This window comes from Aegilops tauschii, chromosome 3, assembly GCF_002575655.3.
Source record: "Aegilops tauschii subsp. strangulata cultivar AL8/78 chromosome 3, Aet v6.0, whole genome shotgun sequence".
In the NCBI taxonomy this organism is placed as follows: Eukaryota; Viridiplantae; Streptophyta; class Magnoliopsida; order Poales; family Poaceae; genus Aegilops; species Aegilops tauschii.
Genome location: NC_053037.3, coordinates 256,895,966 through 256,923,213, shown reverse-complemented (window position 1 = coordinate 256,923,213; position 27,248 = coordinate 256,895,966).

The following is a 27,248-nucleotide window of genomic DNA, read 5'->3' as shown; positions in this document are numbered from 1 at the left end:
GGTCAACTTGCCCGTCCTCCCGATCATCCTGTTTGGATGTTGGTTCGATGGGGTCTTCTTGGTCTTCGGCGTTCTCCGGAGTATTATTGTCTCCGGTGCCGGTATTGCTGTCTTTTCCGCGACGCGATTTGTAGCGGCGTCGCAGACGTCGACGCTTTGGTGGTATCTCAGGAGGTTCGTCCTCGACTGGATCCTTCTCATCATCGCCGTCGCCTTCTTTAGGTGTGTCCACCATGTACATGTCGTATGAGGAAGTGGACATCCAGCATCCGGTGAACGGGGGGTTTTGGGCCTGCTCCTCTCCGGCATCGTCGTCCATACCGTCGATGTCTTCGGAGGCGTAATCGAGCATGTTGGTTAAATCCTCAATAGTGGCTATGAAGTGGGTGGTGAGTGGGGAGTAAAATTTCCCGCTTTCAGCCCCTAGTCCGGGCTGGGCGCAATTCGAAAGCGATTCCTCTGTGATGGCGAGGGATCACATTAAGTCTAAAGCCTCGTTTAAGATCGAGGTTTGAACGGGGAAGCGAGAGTCTGTGGAGTAGGGCGGGAAAGAAGTTCCCAGGCCGAGCTCGGATGATGCGGACTTTGAGGGTTCGGAGCTAGTGTCCGGAGAAGATTCCGGCTTTATGATGACTGCCGGTGACACTATTCCCTCCGGTTCTCCCGTGTTGAGCTTTATAGCCGCAGAGAGTCCGGCGGCCTCTATACTCCCGTCTTCGGACCTGGTGACGCGCTCCGGATCTAAGGACAGAGCGATGGTTGGGGCCGCAAACCCTTGGAAGATCAAGTCTCCTCAGATATCAGCGACATAATTCAGATTTCCAAAACTGATCTAGTGACCAGGGGCGTAGCTATTGATCTGCTCTAGGTGGCCAAGCGAGTTGGCCCACAGTCCGAAGCCGCCGAATACAAAGATCTGGCCGGGGAGAAAAATCTCCTTCACGGCGACATTGTTGTAGATGATTGATGGAGCCATCGAGCCTTTCGACGACGGCACAGTGGAACTCTCAGTGAAAGCACCAATGTCGGTGTCAAGACCGGCAGATCTCGGGTAGGGGGTCCCGAACTGTGCGTCGGGATCGAAGTTAACAGGAGACAGGGACACGATGTTTACCCAGGTTCGGGCCCTCTTAACGGAGGTAATACCGTACTTTCTGCTTGATTGACTTTGATGAATATAGGGGTTACAAGAGTTGATCTACCTCGAGATCATAGTGGCTAAACCGTAGATGTCTAGCCTGTATGACTATGATTGCCTCTATGGACTAAACCCTCCGGTTGATATAGACACCGGAGGGGCCTAGGGTTGTACAGAGTCGGTTTACTAAGAAAGGAATCTTCATATCCAAACGCCAAGCTTGCCATCCACGCAAAGGATAGTCCCATCCGTACACGGGAGAAAGTCTTCTATCTTGTATCTTCACGGCCCATTAGTCCGGCCCATGTCACATAGCCTGGACGCCCGAGGACCCCTTAATCTAGGACTCCCTCACCCCCCTCAGGGCACCCCCCAGGTGCTGCTCTAGCCAATGGGTGTCTTCTGGCCCATAAAAAATCTCCGTGGAGTTTCGTGGCATTTGGACTCCGTTTGGTATTGATTTCCTGCGATGTAAAAAACAAGCAAGAAAACAGCAACTGGAACTGGGCATTGGGTCGATAGGTTAGTCCCAAAAAATGATATAAAGTTGCTATAAAATGATTGTAAAACATCCAAGAATGATAAAATAACAACATGAATACTTCATAAATTATAGATACGTTGGAGACGTATCAGCATCCCAAGCTTAATTCCTACTCGTCCTCGAGTAGGTATATGATAAAAGAAATAATTCATGAAGTGTGAATGCTAGCAAAGTGCACAAGTTTGATCAATGACAATTTCAATCACTTTTCCTAGCATCATAGCAGCAATTCTTTCTTATAAAACTTCTCATGTTATAGTGGCAACCAATTCACATGTTAAGGTCCAAACAATGAACTCTCTTGAAACTCAACAACCTAGGTTCTCAGTCACCAAGCAATTGCAATTCAACTTATTCAACAGAGTTTAAGTAAGAGTTCCACATACTCAACCATCATATAGTCTTCTATGATTGCTAACACTCACCGCATACACATGAGCAAAACGTTTCAACCGGACACATAGAAAGATAGGGGCTTATTGTTTTGCCACCCAACGTATTCACCTCAAGGGTGATGTCAACAATAATAACTCATGCTACCCATATTCAACTGGACAGATGTGCCTAGATCTTTGCTCACCACATGATGTTTGCCAAAAGAGAAAAATAAAAAGGAATAGAGAGGATAACTTTGACTCTTTGCATAAAAATAAATACTGAAAATTAAAAGATAGGCCCTTCGCAGAGGGAAGCAGAGGTTGCCATGCGCTTATTTGTTTGTATGCTCAACCCCTTAGTGCATAAGAACGTCACGTTATATTGCCCCTTATGATAGAAACCTTTATTATGAAGTCCGTCACTTTTATTGCTTTGCCATCACAAGTTCGTACAACGCTCAATTTTCTCTTACACTAAATGATCTAATACTTTTAGAAGCAATTTTTATTGCCTTATTGCATCGATGAGAACTTACTTGAAGGATCTTGCTCAATCCTTAGGTAGGTATGGTGGACTCTTGAAGATAAGAGTTGGGTTTAAGGGTTTTTGGATGCACAAGCAGTATATCTACTTAGTGCGGAATTTTTGGCTAGCAAAGATGGGGGGCAAGCACCACATGTTGAAGGATATATGACAATATAACTTCTATGTGAATATGAACAAACATAAATCATTACGTTGTATTCCTTGTCCAACGTCAACAATTTTGGCATATAATATTTTAATGGGGGCTCACAATCACAAAAGATTTCCATGATAGTCTATTTCCATGTGAAAGTTCTCTTCCTTATACTAATTATTCGTGAATTGCTTGTATGACAAATATTGTGATTGTCAAGCCTCAAAAGATTTCACTTTCTAAACCCAATGTGAAGCTACCACTAGGCATGATAAGATATCAATTTCATGACATTCAATTTATTCAACAATTTACTCATAGGATATAAGTGAAGCACAAGAGCAATTCCAAAGAAAAGAGCTTCGTTGACGGGATGTGAAAGCCGCTTACTTAGCCTCCTTGGCAACTATTTGAGGACTCTATTTTATTTAAAAACTTTCAGATCTAAGTATTTTATTAAAACATCAAGCAATACAAAATAATAAATGACATTCTAAGGATAGCACAACTCATGTGAAGAAGCAAAAACTTAGGCTCAACCGATACTAACCGATAGTTGTTGAAGAAAAAAGGTGGGATGCCTACTGGGGCATCCCCATGCTTAGATGCTTGAGACTTCTTGAAATATTATCTTGGGGTGCCTTGGGCATCCCCAAGATTGAGCTTTTGTGTCTCCTTAATTCCTTTTATATCACGGTTTCCCTAAATCTTAAAAAACTTCATCCACACAAAACTCAACAAGAACTCATGAGATAAGTTAGTATAAACCAATGCAAAAACTTCATCATTCTCTACTGTAGCAAATCAATAAAATTATTATTCAACATTGCATACTAAATGCATCTGCATATTTAATACTCCTATCCTGAAATAGAATCATTAAACAAGCAAATATATGCAAACAATGCAAACATAACAGCAATCTGCCAAAACAGTACAGTTTGTAAAGAATGCAAGAGTATCAATACTTATTCAACTCCAAATATTATGAAATTCTACCACACTGTAGAGAATTTATCAGAGCTCATTATGCAAAAAGTTTCAACATTTTATCACATTCTGACTTTCCTCGGGAATTTTTGCAACACCGATAAACTTTCTGTTTTCAAACAGCAACATGTATACTTGCAAGATAAGCATGGCAAAGGCTATCAATGCCGCTTTTATTGAAATAAAAGATGCAAAACATTATTCTAAATAACAGCAAGCAAATTCTCAAAAAAATAAATTGACGCTCCAAGCAAAACACATATCATGTGATGAATGAAAACATACCTCCAAGTGAGGTTACCGATAATGTTGGAGACGAAAGAGGGGATGCCTTCCGGGGCATCCCCAAGCTTAGTTGCTTGGATCTTCCTTGGATATTAACTTGGGGTGCATTGGGCATCCCCAAGCTTAGGGTCTTGTCACTCCTTATTCTCCTCATATCGATATCTCACCCAAAACTTGAAAACTTCAATCACATAAAACTTAACGGAACTTCGTGAGATAGGTTAGTATGATAAAGAGCAAACCATTTCACTTTGGTACTGTCAAAGACAGGATTCATAATTGTCCTCACGGAATGCCTACTGTAGCATATCATTTCCACAATTTGTATTGAACAATATAAGCCATAGAAACGAGAAAACAAGCAAACTGTGCATTGAAAGCAGAATCTGTCAAAAACAGAACAGTCTGTAGTAATCTGTACTCAAACCATACTTCTGCTACTCCAAAAATTATGAAAAAATTAGTACCACGTGATACATTTGTATATTAAACTTCTGAAAAGAATCATCTCAAAAGCACTCTGCTGTTAAAAATGAGGCTTATTTTCGTGAGCGCAAAAGTTTCTGTTTTTCAGCAAGTTCAAATCAACTATCACCCAACATGATCCCAAAGGCTTTACTTGGCACTTTATTGAAACAAAAGCAATAAAACATGATTACTACAGTAGCATAATCATGTGACCACACAAAAATAGTAGGTAAAAGTGTTGGGTTGCCTCCCAAAAAGCGCTTTTCTTCAATGCCTTTTAGCTAGGCATGATGATTTCAATGATGCTCGCATAAAAGATAAGAATTGAAACATAAAGAGAGCATCATGAGTCATAAGTTCCTCTCTCATAATAATCTTCAGTAGAATCATGAATAGATTCATCAATATAACCATTACATAAAGCATTATTTTCATGATCCACAAGCATAGAAAATTTATTACTCTCTATGGCATAAATGTCATCATAATAATCATCATAGATAGCAACTTTATTGTCATAGTCAATCGAAACCTCTTCCAAAATAGTGGATGTATCACTAAATAAAGTCATGACCTCTCCAAATCCAATTTCATCAATATTGTAATAAGATTCAACACCCTCCAAAATAGTGGGATCACTACTACCTAGAGTTGACACTCTTCCAAACCCACTTTTATCAATGTAATCATCATAAATAGGAGGCATGCTTTCATCATAATAAGTTTGATCATTCAAAGTAGGGGGACTAAAAAGATCGTCTTCATTAAACATAGCATCCCCAAGCTTGGGACAAACATTAATTGCAGCAAATAAATTCTCAAACATATCATTCTCATCAAACATAGCATCCCCAAGCTTGTGGCTTGGCATATCATAAGCATAATCATTCATCATTAATAGTATGAATAGCACCAATGGTATAACAATTGCTATCATCATAATTTCCCAAGTTGGTGCCAAAAAGATTTCCAAGATTATAAGATGTATCATAATCTTCCCAATCATAATCATCACAACAAGCAATAGGCATAACAAAATCATCATCAAGTGCATCATCTTCCACAATTATTTTTGATTCATTTTCATGAGGCACAACAACAATAGGAGCAAAATTATTTGGGAGAGATACCTTTTTACCTCTATTCTTTCTTCTTTTCTTCTTCTTCACCACATCATGTGTGGGTTTAATTAATCTTTTCAAGCTTCTTATTGATGAGATTGGTTGGATAGGAAGCTCCTCCTCGTTACCTGATTCATCATAATAAACACTAGGAGGGTATTGGGAAATACTTTCCCTTTCATTAGTACTCTCTTCATATTCTATTTGTTTTCTTGACTTTAGATAGTTGGCAATATAAGGATTCTCAATGCAATTTACCGCCCAAAACATATAAATTTCCTCTAGATCAAAATCAAGAAATCTTTCGAGATTAAATTTTGGAATACCCTTAGTTATAGGTTTCATTTCTTCATACCCCAAAAGAAGACTAAGCTCTTTATGATGATCAAGGGTAATCAAGTTATCACAATTTTTGGACACGATTTGATCATGAAAGAATTTGCATTGGAGATTTAAATGACCACGTTCATTGCAAAGTTCACAAGGATGGTGAAAAAAATTAAATCTTTCAGCACAATCATCCAGCCTCTCTTGCAACTTTTTCGTTTCTAAATATTTATGCTTCTTACAAAATCTATCTTCCCTTTTTGGTGTCTGATTGCACTCCCAATTCACTCCGCAAAAAGTGACATGCTTATAAGAAACATTTTTTTCATGACTTGTGCAATCATCATTAGCATTTTGGATATTCAAAGAATTCACACTAACAACATTGCAATCATGCTCATCATTCAAATATTTTGTGCCAAGCATTTTATTGACTTCTTCTTCTAACAATTAAGCACAATTTTCCGAACCATCATTTTCAAGAAAGATATTACAAAGATGATCAATAATATGATGCAACCTAAATTCCATTTTTATGTAGTTTTTTCTTATAGACCAAACTAGTGATAAACAAGAAACTAAAAGATTCAATTAAAAGATCTAAAGATATACCTTCAAGCACTCACCTCCCCGACAACGGCGCCAGAAAAGAGCTTGATGTCAACTACGCAACTTTATTCTTGTAGACACGTGTTGGGCCTCCAAGTGCAGAGTTTTGTAGGACAGTAGCAATTTTCCCTCAAGTGGATGACCTAAGGATTATCAATCCGTGAGAGGTGTAGGATGAAGATGGTCTCTCTCAAACGACCCTGCAACCAAATACAAGAAATCTCTTGTGTCCCCAACACACCCAATATAATGGCAAATTATACAGGTGCACTAGTTCGGCGAAGAGATGGTGATAAATGTGTAATATTGATGGTAGAAATATATTTTTATAATATGAATAAATAAAAACAACAAGGTAGCAAATAGTAAACGGGCACAAAAATGGTATTGCAATGCTTGAAAACAAGGCCTAGGGTCCGCACTTTCACTAGTGCAACCTCTCAACAATGCTAACATAGTTGGATCATATGATTATCCCTCAAAGTGCAATAAAGAATCACCCCCGAGTTCATATTAGCGGAGAACAAAAGATATAAATTGTTTGTAGGGTATGAAACCACCTCAAAGCTATTCTTTCCATTCGGTCTACCCTAGAGTTTGTACTAAAATAACACAAGCTATTCTTTCCGATCGATCTAATCAAGAGTTCATACTAAAATAACACCAAAGAAAATTCATATTCATAATACTCAATCCACAAAAATAACTACAAAGAGACCCCAAAGTTTCTATCGGAGAAAAGATAATAAAAATATGCATCAACCCCTATGCATATATTACCCCAATATCACCTCGGGAATCCGCAAGTTTAGTGCCATAACATACATCAAGTGAATCAATATGATACCCCATTGTCACCTCAAGTATTCATACCACAAGGCATACATCATGTGTTCTCATATTTGAATATTCAATTTGACAAGACAAAACTTCAAAGGGTAAAGATTCAATTCATCACAACAAGAGTATAGAGGGGAGAAACATCATTTGATCCATCTATATTAACAAAGCCCATGATATAGATCACGATAGAGAGAGAGATATTAAACACATAGCTACTGGTACAAACCCTTAGCCCCGAGGGTGGACTACTCCCTCCTCATCGTGGTGGCCACCGGGATGATGAAGATGGCCACCGGAGATGATTCCCCCCTCTGGCAGGGTGCCGGAACGGGTCTAGATTGGTTTTCGGTGGCTACAGAGCCTTGCGGCGGTGGAACTTCTGATCTAGGTTAACCCCCATGGGTTTTGGAATATTTGGGAATTTATAGTGCAAAGAGGGGGTGCGGGAGGCCACCGAGGTGGGAACAACCCACCTGGGCGCGCCAGGGGGCCTTGGCGCGCCCTAGTGGGTTGTACCCCCTCGGGGTACCCCCCCCAGGTGCTGCTCTGGCCCAATGGGTGTCTTCTCGTCCATAAAAAAATCTCCGTGGAGTTTCGTTGCATTTGGACTCTGTTTGGTATTGATTTCCTGCAATGTAAAAAACAAGCAAAAAAACAGCAACTGGCACTGGGCACCGGGTCAATAGGTTAGTCCCAAAAAATGATATAAAGTTGCTATAAAATGATCTTAAAACATCCAAAAATGATAAAATAACAGCATGAATACTTCATAAATAACCGCGCCCAGATGGGTTTTGCCCACCTCGGTGGCCTCCCGCACCCCTTCTTTGCACTATAAATTCCCAAATATTCCGAAACCCTTCTGCGTTACCCTAGATCAGAAGTTCCTCCGCCGCAAGGCTCTGTAGCCACGAGAAACCAATCTAGACCCTTTCCGGCACCCTGCCGGAGGGGGGAATCATCTCCGGTGGCCATCTTCATCATCCCGGCGGCCACCACGATGAGGAGGGAGTAGTCCACCCTCGGGGCTGAGGGTTTGTACCAGTAGTTATGTGTTTAATCCCTCTCTCTCGTGATCTATATCATGGGCTTTGTTAATATAGTCGGATCATATGATGTTTCTACCCTCTATACTCTTGTTATGATGAATTGAATCTTTACCCTTTGAAGTTTTGTCTTTTCGGATTGAATATTCAGAGATGAGAACACATGATATATATCTTGCGGTATGAATACTTGAGGTTACAATTGGGGTATCATATTGATTCACTTGATATGTGAATTGGCATTCAACTCGGGGATTCCCACGGTGATATTGGGGTAATCTATGCATAGAGGTTGATGCACGTATTTCTCCGGTAGAAACTTTGGGGTCTCCTTGTAGTTCTTTGTGTGGATTGAATATTATGAATATGAATTTGCTTTGGTGTTATTCTAGTATGAACTCTTGATTAGATCGATCGAGAAGAATAGCTTGCGTTATTCTAGTATGAACTCTAGGATAGATTCATCGGAAAGAATAACTTTGAGGTGGTCTCATACCCTGCAAACAACTTCTATCGTTTGTTCTCCGCTAATAGGAACTCGGGAGTGATTCTTTGCTGCACTTTGAGGGATAACCATATGATCCAACTATGTTAGTATTGTTGGGAGATTGCACTAGAGAAAGTACGGACCCTAGGCCTCATTTTTAAGCATTGCAATACCGTTTTTGTGCCTGTTTACTAATTGCTACCTTGCTGTTTTTATTTATTTAGATTATAAAAATATATTTATACCATCAATATTACACTTTTATCACCATCTCTTCGCCGAACTAGTGCACCTATACAATTTGCCATTGTATTGAGTGTGTTGGGGACACAAGAGATTTCCTGTATTTGGTTGCAGGGTCGCTTGAGAGAGGCTATCTTCATCCTATGCCTCCCACGGATTGATAAACCATAGGTCATCCACTTGAGGGAAAATTGCTACTGTCCTACAAAACTCTGCGCTTGGAGGCCCAACACGTGTCTACAAGAATAAAGTTGCGTAGTAGACATCAGCGGGCTCGCGAGAAGCTCACCGATCCCCGGGTGGAGCTACTGTTGGAGAAGATGACGGCTGACCTGAAGGCGGAGAAGCTCACAAGGGCCATGCTCGTCAGCGAGTTCATGACGCAGCGCCTGGCCCCACTCCAGGCGCACTCGCGCCCTCTGTGGAGCTTCAAGGGCGCGGAAGATGACCTCCGGCTGCGCCTGGACGACCTGTCCGGCGAGGAGATGAGCAAGGCCATGCGCACCTTGATCGAGAAGGACCCGGGTGGCCTCCCAGAAGCCTATCTCCCGCTGTACGGCTGCGTTGACGGGGAGAAGGTAGCTGCTGCCATGCCAATCTTCAACGAGCGGGGGCTCGTGCCAAAGGCTCTGGTGGTGACTCTACTGTGGGCTCCGCGATGACCTCCGTCCTGCCATCCTAGCGGTCTTGGTCTTGTTGCACCGATAGGGAAACCTTTGCTTGATTCCTCGGGACTCCTCGCCTGCGCTTGCCTCCTTGGCACCAAAGATGAAACTGGTACACTGCGCCCACTGGGGCCCGCCTGGCCTTGGTCATCATGGCTCACGTCATGTGAACCTTGCGAGGTGCCCCTTGCATAGTTATCTCCGCTCCTCGGGAGCCAGCCTAGTGGGACTGCCCCCAGGGAGGTCTTGGTGTCGTCCGCCTCGCGAGGCTTGGCCCCTCGCGAGGGTCTTGAGCTCTTGCTGTTGAAGCTAGGCCGTACCGGGCCGTTGATGGAGCCACGTCACGGGCCACAGGCAGGCAAGTCTGGGCACCCTCGTTCCCAAGACGCCGACAACTTGCCCACCAGACAGAGCTAAGCCGTTGGGTTTGTCGACGCTGCAGGGATCGACCCGAGCATAGACGCCATGCCCAGTCTTCTCATGCGAAGATCTTGAAGAAAGACAACCGGCGCGCGGCTCTCGCAGTGACAAGGCACCGGGTCACGCACCCTAACTTATCCACCCTCGACTAGCTCATGCGACAACAAGGCACCAAGGACCATGGGAGGTGACGTGTACGGGAGCTGGCCCGCGAGCCAAAGCTCAGCCACTTGGGTTTAGCGATGCTATAGGGACGGACCCGAGCACAGATGTCGTGCTCGTCCTTAATCATGAGGTGGTCGTGGGCGGGTTTGCAAGGGCCTACGACGTTCATGGTGACGAAGCACCAGACAGACAGGTGATAATCATAAACAACTCATGGATAGGGTAAAGCCAGTTCTGATAGATGCAAAGAATGATACATGCCACATGGACGGACCCACGCGGCTTAGGGATAATGCAGCCTGAGGGGCGCCCCCAACTGAACAAACTTAAAAATGTCACCTGGCACCATTGCTGAAGAAGTGTTGAAGTAGCTGAAGACGCGTGCTACAGAAGTCGCTCCTCACGAGTCGCCCAGGTCCCGAACCTCGCGAGGCTCTGGAGGCCCGGGAGGGCTTGTGAGGATCCATCGCCACCTCCGATAGGATCCCCTTGTGCTCGGCCTCACGAGCCGCAAGGACGCCCCGCATGTGGTGCTGGTGCGTGGCAGCCCTATTCAGCAAACCAAAAGGCATGCGAACATAGCTGTGAGGGGGGCCCTCGCACGGGCCAACGTGGGACGGCCAAAAGAGCTCCTAAGATGCGGCTTTGTTGAGCCCTGGGATGTTGACGCAGACGCGCAGCTCGCTGTCCTCGTCAGGGGAAGCAGCTGAACTGGGGGGGTGTGACGATGCTCGCCATGCATAGCTTGCGCCTCCTGAAGCTCCTTGATCGCCTTGGTGATGAACTCATGAAAAACTGACGCCTCGCGCCCATTGCCCTCCTCGTGGAAGCGCGCGTTTAAGCACGCTTGTCGGCGTTCTGGCAACCGGGGTACCCAGACTTGCCTGCCTGCAACCCGTGGCGTGGCTCCATCCATGCCTGGTACAACCCATCTTCAGCACCAACAACACAAGACCCTCGCGAGGGGCCAAGCCTCGCGAGGCGGACGATGTCAAGACCTCCAGACGGAGCGGCCTCCTCAGGGTGGCTCCCGAGGAGCCGAGATTTCTATGTAAGCCCTCACCTCATGAGGTTTGGATGACGCAAGCCATGACGACCAAGGCCAGGTGGGCGCCAGCAGGCACAATACAGCAGGTTTCCTCTTTGATGCTAAGGACGCAAGCGCAGGCGCGGAGTCCCGAGGAATCAACCAAAGGTTTCCATTTCCATGCTACAAGACCAAGATTGCTAGGACGGGAGGACGGAGGTCATCACCGAGCCCACTATGGCATCACGAGCTGAAGCTTTGTAGGCGAAGACCACCTTTTCTCAGGATATGATGTATTGGTTGTCTTGCTTCGAACTTGGCCAATGTGGGATCCCTTCCCGCCTTCATTTTGGGAAGAGGACCAAGGCCGCTATAAATTGGGCCTAGCCACCACCATAGAAAGGATCCGGATCCAGTCCATCCTCACACCCACCAGCTCACCAAAGAACACACCTCCTGAGGTTGTTCTTCCATTGTACAAGTTCATCCTCAGCCCACCTCGAGGCTAATCCACCACAAAGAAGGAGTAGGGTCTTACACCGCAAGGTGGCCCGAACCTGGGTAAACTGCTGTGTCCCGTTTCCTTCTAGTTCATCGAGCTAGGCTGCGGGATCAACGATTTGGCAGACTGGGGAGGTTGAGTTCTTCGCACGTACTCCAGAGTTCGAACCTATCTTGGGTCTGCAGAGCTCGGAATCCGACATTTGGCGCGCCAGGTAGGGGTTCGTCGGAGCCTCTCTTCCTCCAGTCGGCTCGCCATCGCTCCGTCGTTCTCATGGCCGATGCACCTTGAGCTCACGCTGAGCATTGGGCCGCTCGGGCTACCCGGGCAGCGCCTTCCCCCCAAGAAGATCTCCACTCCGCGCTCCTCGCAGCCCGCACACCGCCCGGCGTCGTCGGTCGTGGGCAGCACGGACCGCCACCGCCCACTCCGCGCTGCGCCGCTGCCGCGCTACCACGCGATCTTCAAGCTATGTCGCGGCAACGGTGCTGCACACCCGCCGGGAGCAGGCGATAATGCGAGCTGCACTCATCATGGCAGGAGAGCTGCTGCGGTGCAGGCTGGCAAAGGGCGACCACAACGCCCTGCTGGAGCGGGTCGCCGAGCTGCTTGATGCTGCCTGTAGGGGCGCAGCACCCTTCTGCACCCTCCCTATGGCACAAGTAGTGTAGGGGGCAAGGAGGACCTTGCGGCAACAACCAGGCCTGCGGCGCCGCTCATCCTACCCAGGGTACGTCACCTCCGGGCATGGCAAGACCGGGCGGCCTCTCCTGGGGCCATGCCGAGATGCTACCCTGCGATCATCACAGCCTGGCGCCAGGCCTGGCAAGCAACGGGGCCGGACGGCCAGGCGACGACTCGAGGGCCGCGGCCACAGGCGTCCCCGTAGCTCCTCTAGCGGACTTGCTGTATGCGCCAAAAAGAAGCCCTTGCCCGCTTCCCTCATCGGCCTGGACGTCGGGGCCGCGCGAAGCCGAGGCTCTTCGCGAGCCGCCCCGGAGCTTCACCGACATCTTCAACAGCGGACATTGGGTATAGCCAATATCTTAGGAGGACGATTACGCTAACCATGGACCGCAGGTGAACCAAGCCACGGCGGCAGCTGTAGACCTCAGGATGATGGCCCCATTGTAGGCGGACGAGATGCACAGGGGGCTGCGCGAGGGGAGCCCGGCGCTAGGGCCTCCTCTGCGCCGCATGGAGCAAGATGCCACATGAAGGTAGGTCCTTCGCCGGGGAAGGCGCCGACGAGCCCTTCCCCCCGGTGTAGGACCTGCGGTCGCCAAGGGTGCCGTCTGCGTCCCCCTTGCCACTTGGTCTCACCCTGGTTTCCGGACGCCCCAACGGTGGTCGGGGGAGGCGCTAGGCGGGGCCCTTGTCAGGCGCCAGGAAGCTTTGAAGATCTCCGCTCGTGACACTCTCAAATAATAATGAGTTGGGGCTGTACACGCCCCGGAGTCTCTTGAGTGCTGCCCTCAGGCCTCACGGGGGCTCCCACCCGCGTCCACGTGGAAGCACCATGCTCCGTGCTGGACGTCGACATTGTCCCCCAATGACTATGCCCACGCCCAGTGGAAGCACTTAGCTATGCGCTGGTGATAAGGCTTGTTTGGTGCGGACGCGGCTGCTGCTCTCGCTCTCTTTCTATAACCTAATTTGCTGTCTTTTGGAATGAGATTTGGAGTTTTGTGTGTTTATCAAAGGAAAAACGGGGGGAATGTTTCTTGGTTTGTGGTGATTTCTCACCCTTTGGTTTATGTTTGAGAGAAAGGATTGCGCCTGCTCCCCCCCCCCCCCCCCCGTGAGCGCCTCGCGAGCGGGGGCTGGGCGTGGTGTGCGCACTGTGAGCATGCTCGGGCAAGCCCGAGCGGCGCCAAGGCCCCCTTAGGGTCAGGAACGCAACTGCCGCAAGATCCCTACGCGCACACCTTGCTGTAATCCGGCAACCGGCTCCTCGCGAGGCCCTCTCGGCCGGGCCAGCAGACGCCCTAGGAAGCTTAATCCTCGCGAGCCCCCCAGAAGGCCCACCTCGGTAGAGGAGTGCTTCCACAACATCAGAACCCGCTCAAGGCCTCCAACACCAAAGATAAGTCATAGTAGTTACTCGGGTCGGGAGCCTCATGGTTCATGACAGCGCGCACTAGAATCTATCTCAAAAGCACATCATTGTTTCGTACATTATAAGCCCCCCCTTCAAAAATGCTTTCACGCCCCGCGTATCCGAAGGTTTTTTGCATATAGACCAAAGCAGGAAAGGAAATGCAGGACTAGTCAGATGCACTGCCGCCGGCGTCGTCCACATCGTCATCATCCGCACCGCCCCCGTCGGCCGCAAGCACGAGTGTGTCGTCCTCAGGAGCGAACTCCGCGACCAAGTCGTCCACCCAGTTCGCCAGATTGTCTTGGATGACCCTGGGCACGGGGGCTATCACAGCACTGAAGTCAAAGTGGGGGTCAAGGTTGAGGAGGTGACTGAAGACGCGCGAGAACGCACGCCCGAGAAGTCCACAACTTCTCTTTTCAACAAGCTGGTGAGCCCTCATGGCCCGGTCCTCCAGGCGGGTCACGATCTGGGTGAAGAAGCGGAGGTGGCTGGCGTCATCATCCTCGTGCAGGTGAGAGACGCTCTCCTCGCAGATGGTGTCCAAGGCCCGGTTGCCCCTGACCCTGAGGTCCTTGAGCAGCGAGGAACGCTCGTGCTGCATCGTCCGACGGTGGCATGCTTCGTTCGCGGTCTTCTCCGCGAGGGACGTGACGGCCTCAACCTGCTCCTGAAGTGAGGACAGGTCAGCGTGAGCGGAGGCCAAGTCGGCTTGGGCGGAGGCCTGAGCCTCCTTGGCGGCCCTCTCGCGCTGCTCTACTGCGGCCAGCTTCGTCCTAAGGGCAGTTGTTCTGCCCTCAAACTCGGCCTGCTGTAGTTCGAAGCGGGTCCCCTGGAGCTCCAACTCCCGGCGGTGCTCATCAACAAGAGCCGCTCGAATCTTCGCCTCCTGCTGGATCCTGGCCACCCGAGCGGCAACGGCGTCCTTAGCCACAGCTGTTTGGTGCTCCCTCACCGCCAGCCGCTTGAGCTCCAGGCTATGCTCCAAGACCTCAAGCGCCAGCACGTCCACACGTTCCTGGACCTCCTTCTCATCGGAGGGGTCCTCACTCGACGGTGCCGCCAGGACAGCCCTGCGCGCCTGGATCTGCCGCTCAAGGACGACATTTGAAACCCGAAGCTCCCTCTCCCGCTCCTCAGCCGCCTCACGACGGTCGTCGATGTCCCTGGGTTCTTCCAAAGCACGGGTGCAAGCCTTGCGGGAAGCTGCGAGGGATACCGCGGCACCTGCATGAGCACGCTCATGCTGCGGATGCCTGAGATTGATGGCAACCTTCAGCTGGTGCCACTCGTGCGCCAGGCGGAGGCCCACCTCCTCAAGGTGGGCGTCAACGTCGAGAAGCTCTCCACCAAGCCGACCCAGCGCGCTCATCGGCTAGTGGAAAAGATCATGGCAAATGGTGTTGCGCCCGCGCGCGAGCTCCAGCGTGCGGCCGGGCCCCTCCTATACACCAGGGGCTGCCGTGGAGGCGCGGGGCGACGCGTTCGCCTTCGGCAGGGGGCTGGATGCCGGTGCTTCTTCGACCGATACCCGAGCATTGGCGAAAGCGCTACGCATCTCGACCTCGCTTCTCGAGAAGGACGTCGACGTCGGGGGCGGCCCAGCCACCAAGAAGCATCAACGGAGGAGCCCTCGGACGCCCACTGCACCCCGGAGGTAGTCACAAAGGAAGGGCCCTGGGATCGCGGGCTCATGGCCCTCCAACAGCGCCTCCACCTTGCGGGTTGGTCCCTTGCCTCACGCGGATGGCTCTCGTGAGGGTCCTAGAATTGAGAGCGGACCAAGGGCCTCCGGAGGTCGCTTCCCAGGAGGTTTCGCCACCGCAGCCGAAGGGATCCTGAGGAGCAAGGGTCAGGGAAGGACGCAACACGCGAAGAACCACAAAGATAAGGCACTTACTCATCTATGGCTATGTACTTTCTCTGCTTCAGGGGCTGGTAGGCATCACCACTGCAGCTCTAGAGGCCTTACCTATTGCGGAGTGCTCCAAGGTTCAAACGAAGCGAACTGAGGGTCGGAGCATGACCCTTGGCGGCGGGGCCGCGTACCACCACCTTAGGAGCGCTTGCTGGGGCTTCAGGGACAGCTTGCTCAGGAGCGTCGGGCCGCACCTGCTCACTAGCAGTCTTCTCAGGAGCGTTGGGCCGCACCTGCTCAGGAGCGGCCACCTCGGGGGCACTTGCCGAAACTCCTGGAGCGGCCACCTCGGGAGCACCTAGCGACGTTCACTCCCTAGTTCTTGTCTTAGGATACCCGGTGGCGTTTGCCCCCCTGCATCCACATCCGGGGCGTGCACCACAGGGTCGGCGAGGACAGGAACCACCAAGATGGGATTCTTGCGAGGCCCTTCAAGGCCCTCCGGGCGTAGCCCCCACTCGTCAAAAAGAGCATCTGCTTCAGGAAGTCCTCTTTGTTCGAGCAGAGGTACAGGAGGCAGTCCCTCCTCCAGAAGCGCAACAGACGTTGGATCGCCCATTAGAAGATCGAGCATCGCGCACAACGTCTTGGAAGGGAGCGAAGGCACCTGGAGCCACATGGGGTCCTTGGCGCTGGTGAAGGCCCACATTGGGCGAGAATGGCGCTAGAGCGGGGCGATGCGCCACCGGACGAACTCCCTCACCACCATCGGCACCGTCAGCCCGACATTCTTCAACTTGGCTAGCCTGGACCAGACGTGGGCGAGCCGACGGCTGACGAGCTTCACGTGCCCCCAGCCAGAGCTGGGTGCCGCCGGCACTCGCGGAAGTAGGAGCAGGGGGCTGAGCGTGGCGGTGTCCACATACACCCACTGCTTCCGGAATCCCTTCACATTCGGGCGGAGCGTGGAGTCGATGCTTGGGCCGGCCGTCGCCGCCACGGCCTAGAATGCCATGCATCCCGAGCGCTGGCGGTCGTCGACCAGGTGGAGCGAGAAGAAATGCCGGAACAGTGCGACAAACAGGGCAATGCCCACCATGGCCTCGCATAGGGGGTCTAGATGCAGCGCTTTGATCTGGTAATGTGTAATTATGGCATTGAAGAAATCAGAGAAAGGGGGACCAAGCCGGCCAGGAGAGCATGAAGATGGATGGGGATCTCGGTGGCTTCCATGTCAATCATAGCCCGGGAAGCAGGCCAGACTGTCGTCACCTTCCACTCGTTGGAATCGGCGGCAAGGGCCGGCCGGACCATGTCCAACACCTCCTGATTGATCACCGTCGATCGATCGAGAGCAGGCTCCAAGCCCGACCGGGATTCGACAGGAGCGCATGCCTTGCCCTTCTTCTTCGACCTTGGTGCCATGGCGTCAAGGAAGGATTGGCGCGACGCTGAATCTGGGAGAAGAGCCGCGAGTTCACAGGAAAGAGGGGGAGCCAAGGGCAAACATGGCGTGCAATGATGGCAAAGCTGCGCTTGCAACAGGCAGCCATCAAGTCTGGCAGTTATCGAGGCTGCGTGGGGAAGTGGAGGCGCCCACGTCCCATCAAGCGCCACGCATCGACCGGGCCCGCAGGCGGTTGGGGCCCGCGGCACTCCGCCCTTGCCCTTTGGCTTTGCCTCGAAGCCAAGTCCGAGCGCGCCTTGGGCGCGGGGGCTACTGTCGGCGTTCTGGGAACCGGGGTACCCAAACTTGCCTGCCTGTAGCCCGCGGCGTGGCTCCATCAACGGCCTGGTACGGCCCATCTTCAGCACCAACAACAGAAGACCCTCGCGAGGGTCCAAGGCTCACAAGGCGGACGACGTCAAGACCTCCAGAAGGAGCGGCCTCCTCTGGCTGGCTCCTAAGGAGCGGAGATTTCTATGCAAGCCCTCACCTCATGAGGTTCGGATGATGCAATCCATGACGACCAAGGCTAGGCGGGCCCCAGCGGGCGCAGTACAGCAGGTTTCCTCTTTGATGCTAAGGAGGAAACCGCTGGCGCGGAGTCCGAGGAATCAACCAAAGGTTTCCATTTCCATGCTACAAGACCAAGACCGCCAGGAAGGCAGGACAGAGGTCATCGCCGAGCCCACCATGGCATCATGACGTGAAGCTTTGCAAGCGAAGACCACCTTTTGTCAGGATAAGATGTACTAGTTTTCTCCCTTTGAATTTGGCCGTTGTGGGATCCCTTCCCGCCTTCATTTTGGGAAGAGGACCAAGGCCGCTATAAATAGGGCCTAGCCACCACCATAGAAAGGACCCGGATCCAGTCCATCCTCACACCCACCAGCTCCCGCAAGAACACACCTCCTGAGGTTTCTCTTCCACTGTACTAGTTCATCCTCAGCCCATCTCGAGGCTAATCCACCACAAAGCAGGAGTCGGGTCTTATACCGCAAGGTGGCCCGAACCTGGGTAAACTGCGGTGTCCCGTTTACTTCCAGTTCATCGAGCTGGCTGTGGGATCGATGAGTTGGCAGATTGGGGAGGTTGAGTTTTTCACACGCACCCAAGAGTTCTTACATATCTTGGGTGTGCCGAGCCCGGAATCCGACAACGGCTCCACATGGTGCCCGACCGCCTCCCTCATGACGCTGGCCAGGTCCGAGCCCCTCCAGTGGAGAGCCCCTGAGCCCAGCCTGAGGGGGCACCGGGTGCGCCTTCCTATGGAAGAGGGGAAGGCGCCCCGTCAGTGGGCGCAGGTCCTGAGGCAGGGCCACCGGCCACCCCATCCTCATGAGGTCCTCGGTGGAGCAGCTGCTTCTTCTTCTTGGGGACGGCCACAGGAGGATAGACAGCGCCCTCATCATCTGGGTTCTCACCCGCCGCAGCCTGGTAGGCACGCTCGAAGGAGCATGCCGCGTCCTTCTCGTTGCAGGCGACCGTGATGATGCCGCAGCTTCCTGGCATCTTGAGGACATTGTAGCCATGATGAGTCGCGACGATGAGTTTGGCCAGGGCCGGATACCCGAGGATGCCATTGTACGGGAGGCGAATGTGGGCAACATCGAAGTCGATGAGCTCAGTGCGCTAATTGTCGCGCTTGCCGAGGTGATAGGGAGGCGGATCTGCCCTATCGGGGTGGTGGAGCCGTCGGTCACTCCTAAGAAGGGCTTGGTAGGCTGAAGCTGGTCGTAAGGCACCTGGAAATTGTCTAACGTCTCGACGGAGAGAACATTGAGCCTTGCGCCACCATCGCTGAGTGTCTTGGTGACTAGGAAATTGCTGATGGTAGGCGAGCAAATCATCAAGAGGGCACCGGCAGTGGCCGCGCACTTGAACTGGTCAGCAGAGTCGAAGGTGATGGCGTACTTGGACCACCTGAGCAGATGCGTTGCCTCGAGCTTGGGGAGGGCCATGTTCACCTCGCGAGCGAACTACTTGAAGATGCCATGGGAAGCAGGGGCCTGAGCGCCGCCTAGGATGCAAGCGATGGCATGGGGCTCTTGGAAGCCCTTAGCCCCATCATCTTGGTGGTGGTCGTCATTCCTTCCTGGCGGTGGCGATAGCGGAGGAAGGCCAGCGTTGCCCTGAGGATGGTCCTCACGAGGCTGATCCCTCTAGGGACCCTCGCGAGGCTGGCCCTGCGAGCGGTCCTCACGAGGCTGATCACTCCAGTCCTGGTGGGGGTCACGGTTGTCCCAGCGTCCTCCGCTTCAGCCTCCTGCGCGGCCGTAGCCCCGATCGTTGCACTCGGGGCAACGACCGAGGCGCCCGTCGTGGATGGCCCTGAGCTCCTTGCATTCATTGGTGTTGTGGCCGTGCATGTTGTGGAAGACACAGAACGAGCGGCTACCCTTGGATGACACCGGGTGGTCGCAGCCGCGCTTCATCTCTGGTTCGGACGCGAGCACAGCTGGCCCCTTGCGCTTCACATCCTTGGCCTTGGCTTTCTTGTCTTCTGGGTCAGCCTCTGAAAGCTCCAGGAGGGAGAGGCGACCTTCCTCTGCCCTCACACATTTGGTTGCCATGTTGAACACCTCCAGAGCCGTGCACAGGCCCTCGTGTATGGAAAGCTGTTCCTTCATCTTGACGTCACGGACGCCATCAGTGAACGCCGAGATGATGGCCTCGTCCGACACCTTGGGAATCTTGAGGCGAACGCTGTTGAAGCGCTAGATGTATTTTTGCAAGGTGTCTCATGGCTGCTGCTTGATGCGCCGCAGGTCACCCACACCCGGTGGGCGGTCGCGAGTGCCCTGGAAGTTGGTAACGAAGCACTCTCGCATGTCATCCCAGCAGGAGATCGATCCCGCGGGGAGGTTCAGGAGCCACGAGCGCGCGCCGTCCTTGAGGGCCATGGGAAACCAGTTCGCCATGACCTTCTCATCGCGGTTGGCTGCCTCGATGCTCAACTCGTAGAGCTGTAGGAACTTGGTAGGGTCGGGGGTGCCATTGTAGCGCGGAGGCAGGTCGGGCTTGAACTTCCCTGGCCAGGCGACGCGGCGTAGCTTCGGGGTGAACATGCAGCATCCTTCCATGGTCACGAGAGCCCACCGTGGAGGTGGAGCCTGATCTTGGCGCTCGCGCACCACCACCTCGGGCGGCACGCGGTCTTGACATGGCGGTGCTAGGAGCGCGCGCGCATCACCTTGAGGCCGCTGCACCACTTGGCAGCTTTCTTCAACACGCGCCGGCGCCCTGCGCGGCGGGTCCCGCCGTGGAGCCTCGCACCTTGGATCGGGGACGATGTCTTGCCTGGGAGGTGGAGGAGGCGCACCGTGGGCCACGTCGCCCGCAAGAGGCGGCGGGGGTGGCAGTGAGCGGGATGGTGCAGGGGCCTCTCCGACCAGGCTAACGAGCTCAGCGATGCGGTCCAGCCAGCCCTCGTAGAGGTCGTCGGTCGGGCGATAGCGTAGGAGCTCGCGTGCCATGAGCAGCGCAGCCTGCACATTCGCCGGGCCGCGACGAGCATGAGAAGAAGAAGCAATCGCCGGAGTTAGCGACGGAGTGGCGGTGCGTCCATCACGCCACACGGAAGGCTGCAATGACGAAGCCTGCTGCTCGTGGGCCGCGGGGCCGATGGCGGCGTTGGTCGCAGACGACGGGGAACGATGGGGACCACCGTCACCTACCGGCGCCATCTGGGCGACGCGGAAGGCGAGGGCAGCCCGTCAATCAGCACGAACTCGACGAGCATCAGACATGGGAACGGCGAAACGGTGGCAAATCAACCAGAGGAAGAGAGGCTCCGACGCACCCCTACCTGGCACGCCAAATGTCGAATTCGGGGCTCCGCAGACCCAAGATAGATTCGAACTCTGGGGTGCGTGCGAAGAACTCAACCTCCCCAGTATGCCAACTCATCGATCCCATGGCCTAGCTCGATGAACTGGAAGGAAACGGGACACAACAGTTTACCCAGGTTCGGGCCACCTTGTGGTGTAAAACACTACTCCTTCTTTGTTGTGGATTTGCCTCGAACTGGGCTGAGTATGAACTAGTACAGTGGGGGAACAATCTCAGGAGGTGTGTTCTTGTGTTTGTGTGAGCTGGTGAGGGTGAGGATGGACTGGATCTGGATCCTCTTCTATGGTGGTGGCTAGGCCCTATTTATAGTGGCCTTGGTCCTCTTCCCAAAATGAAGGCGGGAAGGGATCCCACAACGGCCAAATTCGAAGGGAGACAACTACTACATCTTATCCTGACGAAAGGTGGTCTGCACCTGCAAAGCTTCTGGTCGTGACGCCGTGGTGGCCTCGGCGATGACCTCCGTCCTGCCGTTCTGGCGGTCTTGGATTTGTAGCACGGAAATGGAAACCTTTGGTTGATGCCTCGGGACTCCGCGCCTGCGCTTGCCTCTTTAGCACCAAAGAGAAAACCTGTTGTACTGTGCCCGCTGGCGCCCCCCTGGCCTTGGTCGTCATGGCTCGGGTCATCCGAACCTCATGAGGTGAGGGCTTGCATAGAAATCTCCGCTCCTCACGAGCCAGCCTAGGAGGCCGCTCCTCCGGGAGTTCTTGGCGTCGTCCACCTCCCGAGGCTTGGCCCCTCGTGAGGGTCTTGCGTGGTTGGTGCTGAAGATGGGCCGTTCCAGGCCGTCGATGAAGCCACACCGTGGGTCGCAGGCAGGCAAGTCTGGGTACCTCGGTTCCCAGAACGCCGACAACCGTGATGTCATGAAACCAGGAGGAAGCAAAAAAAGTTGTATATAATGAGGCACTTGCGTACATGCGGCTATGGCCCTGGTGGGTCCCCACTGTCATCCTCTCCAATTAAAGTCATCTCCGCATGTTCGTTGACCATGTTGACAATGCTAGACAATGGTGCCACGGTGAGCGCAATAACTCGAAGGACGACGAAGAGGGCCTCGCGGGCCCTACAGATGGTCTGATATAGCGCCCGCTGCTCGTTCAGGAAGCCAAGATCATAGGGCCACATGTCCACGACGACATTGTCGTTCGCTTGTTCGCCAGCGATTCGTCCTTCCACGAGCCAGTGCTCGTTGAGGAGACGGAAGTTGCAGCATAGGTCCTCCTGCGCTGGTAGCTCTTTCGCCATTGGGGCGTCGAAGTGTGGCCGCACCTGCTCTATGGTGAATGCGGCATGAACCGGCTTGGGCGGTGGCGCCGGCTCCTGGTCGGAAGCCAAGTCCATCGTCTGATTGTCGTCGCTCAGCTAGGCGACCTTGCTGGCAAGCCAGCATGTCCGGATGCTAGACCGGACCGCTACCAAGCACGAGTCTGACCGCACTAGCCCACCCAGACCGCCTCCCTCGCCCGAGCTCACTTTTCGCCCAAAACGGTCAGCGCCGCCCGGGCCGCTTCCCGGGGCAGGCGATTGCTCCGCGTTCAAATGACACAAGTGTCATCCGTCCGTCTGTCTGCTGCCCACATTAATCATACACGATTGCCGAAGCGGCTACTCTGGCGCCACCCGTCCGTCCCTCTGGCGCCCACCATTGCTAAATAAACTGCTGCGCCGGCCATAGCCGCAGTCATCCGCCTCCGTTCCCTTTCTCCTATCGACACCACTCCCACCATGGCTTCCTCGCGCTCCAAGGCTCTTCGGGACGGGCAGGCGACGGACCAGAAGGAGATGGCAGCCATTGCTTCCGACTGGCTATCCGGCAGGCAGCCGGAGAACGACGACGTCCCAATGGAGAACGTGGTAGTCGATGATCCGGTGTCAACCCCCTGCTCTCCGCCATCCTCGTCGGTGCATTGCACCATGACCATCAGCGAGGCCCGTGCCCAATACATGGACACGGTGAGGCAGAAGCGTCAGGAGCAGTTCTGGGAGGCGCAAGCCGACGCCGCCTACAACCACCATGTCCTCCAGGAGCACCTGCAGGTAGAGCAGCAGATCACCGCCGAGCGGGCGGAGCAAGAGGCGCTGCTCGAGTCATACCGCTCCGCCCGCGAGAGCCTCCTCGCACGCTAGCCGTACCGCATGTGGGTGGCAGAGGTTGCGGCCGCCTACAAAGAGGGCGATGAAGCAGGCGAGGCGCTGTGTGGCGAGACCGACGATGAGGTGGAGGACAATGCCGGCTCCGCCGAGGCCCCGCCGAGCCGGCACCGAGGCGGAGGATTTCACCGGCTTCGGTGAGGCCCTGCTCCGCCGAGGCCCCGCCCCGCCAACAACGAGGCAGAGTACATCGCCGGCTCCACCGAGGCCCAGCCCTGCCGGCAATGAGGGGGAGGATTTCCCCTGCTACGCCCAGGCGCCGCCCCGCTGGCAACGAGATAGAGGACATCGTCGGCTCCGTCCAGGCCCCGCCCGGTGCCAACGAGGCCGCACCACACAGAAAACAAGGAAGAGGAACATGGTAGGTCGCCGCCGCTCGGGTCCAAGTAACGGCACTGCTGCTACCCTCCGGTTGATGCCAAGCTTGGCGGGTTGAGCATTGACGGCCAATTAGCTTCTTGGCGGCGACGTGGAGTCGGAGAGGTGTGCTGGAGAATAAGCTTCTGTTCGGCTCAGTCGGACACGGGAATGGGCTCCGGAGATCATAGATTAGGTTAATTAATTATACCTTCGGCGCACCCCTTTTTAGTTGAAGAATGTATGAAATGTAATGAAATCCAGCATGTTTATATGAAATCCGGACGTGTATGAACAAATTTAGTTTGATTAGTTCGAATTCTTGTATCACTGCCATTGGATGAACATGCAACACAATATGTACTAGCATTATTCCCAGGACGCACGGTGATCATCTCGTTTGCAGCAGTTCCACACGTACAAAAAGTTTGTGTAGCTTTTTAGCGTGCCTGTACATTGAAATCAAACTCACAGGCCTGGCAATTCATAGAGAACATTCAAAACAATCGATGATTATGCAGCTCAGTGATTCACATGTTAGAGCCAATATTTACTTCACATCAAAAGAATAAAGAAAAATTGATCGATGCTGCTGACAGCGAGGGGCGTCCCATTTGAAAATGTCAAATGCATGTCTTCTTGCAAACTTCAATGAGGAAATTTGACAAGGTTGTCCCATTCCAAAAATATCAAATGCATGTCTTTTTGCATACATTAATGAGCAAACTTTAACATGGTTTTCCCATTCCAAAATAACAAATGCCTACGATTGTGGAATGGGTGGGGTTTGCGATCACCTTGGACATTGACATGGCACCTCCTGCTAAATAAACCAGCTGTTCTTTTTGTGCAGTTCCACCAAATTCGCGCGTAGCTTGTATGATTTCGCCTTTATATGTTGCAACGCCTTGAACATATCGGCACCTCCTTTCTTGTAGCTATTTTTGTGGCTGGAGGTGGAAATGAATGATTTGAGAATATTCGATGTATTGTGCATGATGAAGTATAATGGGCACGAAACATCATAATATTTTGTGCAGTTCCCGTTGAAATCAAGCTGAGCACCCTTGTTTGCATAAATACAAAAAAAAGTGATCAGTACAGCAAATTGTATTATGAGTTTACAGTTTACACAGGCACCTACATGGTCCATGTAGAGCACACATTTAAAGAAATGCAACTCACTAGAATGAATCCTAGAACAACAATGTACTTGCCCATCACAGCAAAAAAGATGGAAATCTGTGAGTCCTTCTGAGCTGAAGTTAGTTTGGTCTTGTGGGGAGTAATGTAACCATCCTTCAACTGCTCCTTCTGATGAGAAGATAGACTGGGCTTCTTCATCCTGGCATAATCGGAACTAGGAACTTGACGTACTCCATATTCTTCTTCAGATGAGGAGGATCCTGTTGTGCAAAGACAAGAGAACAACTAATGCTAGCATCCTTGTTTGCTCAAAAAAAGGAAAGTAAATATTTAAAACAGCCATTACATTAACAAAGGGAGCAACGGATGAAATGTATAGTCACAAAGAGATGCATCTTCATTGTCCTCATAGGAAATGATATGATACCAAACAAAGCAGCTTAATTTGAACTTTATTATTACTAAATTTTATTAGTGGCTATAATGGTGGCAAACCGGTGCTTCAACTTATTAGCAGCATTAGATTAACATGTGAAACATCCGTAGGCCGGTACCAACCTTTGTCAGGAGGCTTTTGTGTAGAGCATGCAGATGAAGCACTTCTCCAGAACCATCCGTTATTATCTACTATGGTTGCCATGCTTACTATAAACTCCTCGATTAGTTTAATGTTTCCAACATCTTCTTGTGCAGTTCCACTAAAATATATGTTATCTTCAAACAAGATCCCTGTTTGCACAAGTAGAGATAATTACATATTACATTAAGAGTGGCATCAAATCACAGTGGCAAAATAATTGCTCGTTCCAGCCATAGCAATAAATTAAGATGCAAAACTATATCATTACTTGTGTCATCACAGTTCCAGTGCTTCATTTCAGCACCGGGAGTTGATTTTTGTTCTTCTTCCGCTTGTTCTTCCCCTTCATCACTTGGTTCAATAACAGACAAGCTTCACCTTCAATGTAAGATTTGGCATGTCAATTAGGGAGCACAAGTATAGTAATAAACAACAACATTACTTTTCTGATGAAAGTAGCAAAATACAGGTCAACAGTTGTGAAATATCATTATCTTACCTCAATGGGATATTACGGTGCACATACAGATTGGGATTGCACAATTATGTGAAAGAAGGCTAGTACTGACCTCTCATGACACGAAATTCAAACAACTCACAAGAAGAAGATCTGAAAAATATTTGCCAACTTGGATAGGAAGTAAGATCTCCTCTTGTGCAGTTTCACTAAGATCAAGCAATCAAGCAACGTTGTCGGTGTGACATTTTGGTTGAACTGCACAAAACACTCTTAAAGCGAAATTGTTTTGTGCAGTGCAACAAAAGGTCGCGATAGCAATGAGGTGAAGTAGATAACCCTGTTTACACAGAGGTGCAAAGGAAACAATTACTGGTCAATAACAGTGGATGACACAGAAGCCCACAAAAAGAAGCATCTTACTTATCCAAATGGGAAAGAAAGCAAGACAGTAGCATTTCTCAAACAGTGCCATTGATTCATATTAACAGAGAGATTATATTAAAAATAAAATTCGTTAAGCATGTAATTTTCTTTTAACTGTGGCATTGCTTCAATTTTCCTGCGGCATTATTAGATTAACAATGGCTAAAGAGTCCTACGGGACAGTGGACACACCAGCACCATGTGCATCTACCGATGTATAAAGGGGTGATGCACAGTCTGTTGCCACAAAGAACAACAACCAAGGAGCATTTTGTGTTGGTCCCAGTTTTGTTATCTTTAGACACCTTTCCCTATGTGAGGGCAGCAAATCTAGTCCGGCTCAAACTCTATATCCTTGTCCACCACCAACGGAAAGATCAGTTCGTTATAGATGTGCATACTGGATTTGTCATTGTTTTCCCTTTTCGACCAACGTAGGTGCTGGATAGCCATTATGTACTACTTTCCCCTACCTTTCCTCTTTGAACCATGTCCTAGATTCATGCTATACAACTTTCCCCACTACTTTCCTATTTGATCGAACACCTAGATTTTGAGTGCAGCAGCGAAAAAAATCCACATACAGATAGAGCAATGCATCTGGAATAAGTAAATTATACCTTAAGGTTCTCGGGGTGTGGCTCTGTCGGCGGCCGGAGGCTGATCTACCCACAGTATGTACGACATCGAGGAAGAAGGGGTCGGAGGCCCTCCTGCGCCGCCGTTGGGTGAAAAAGAACAGCTGCGCCGATAGTGGATTCCCTCCCTCGCCGACGGCGACAGTGTTAAGCCTCCTTCCCTTCTAGGCGGAAGAATCCTGCCGGCTCTTTGACCAGCAGTGAGGGGAGAGAGAGAGACCAACGATGTTGTTCGTTGACCACGTTGACCACGCCGCTCCGAGAGCACCAGGACGGTGGACGATGGTGAGGCCTA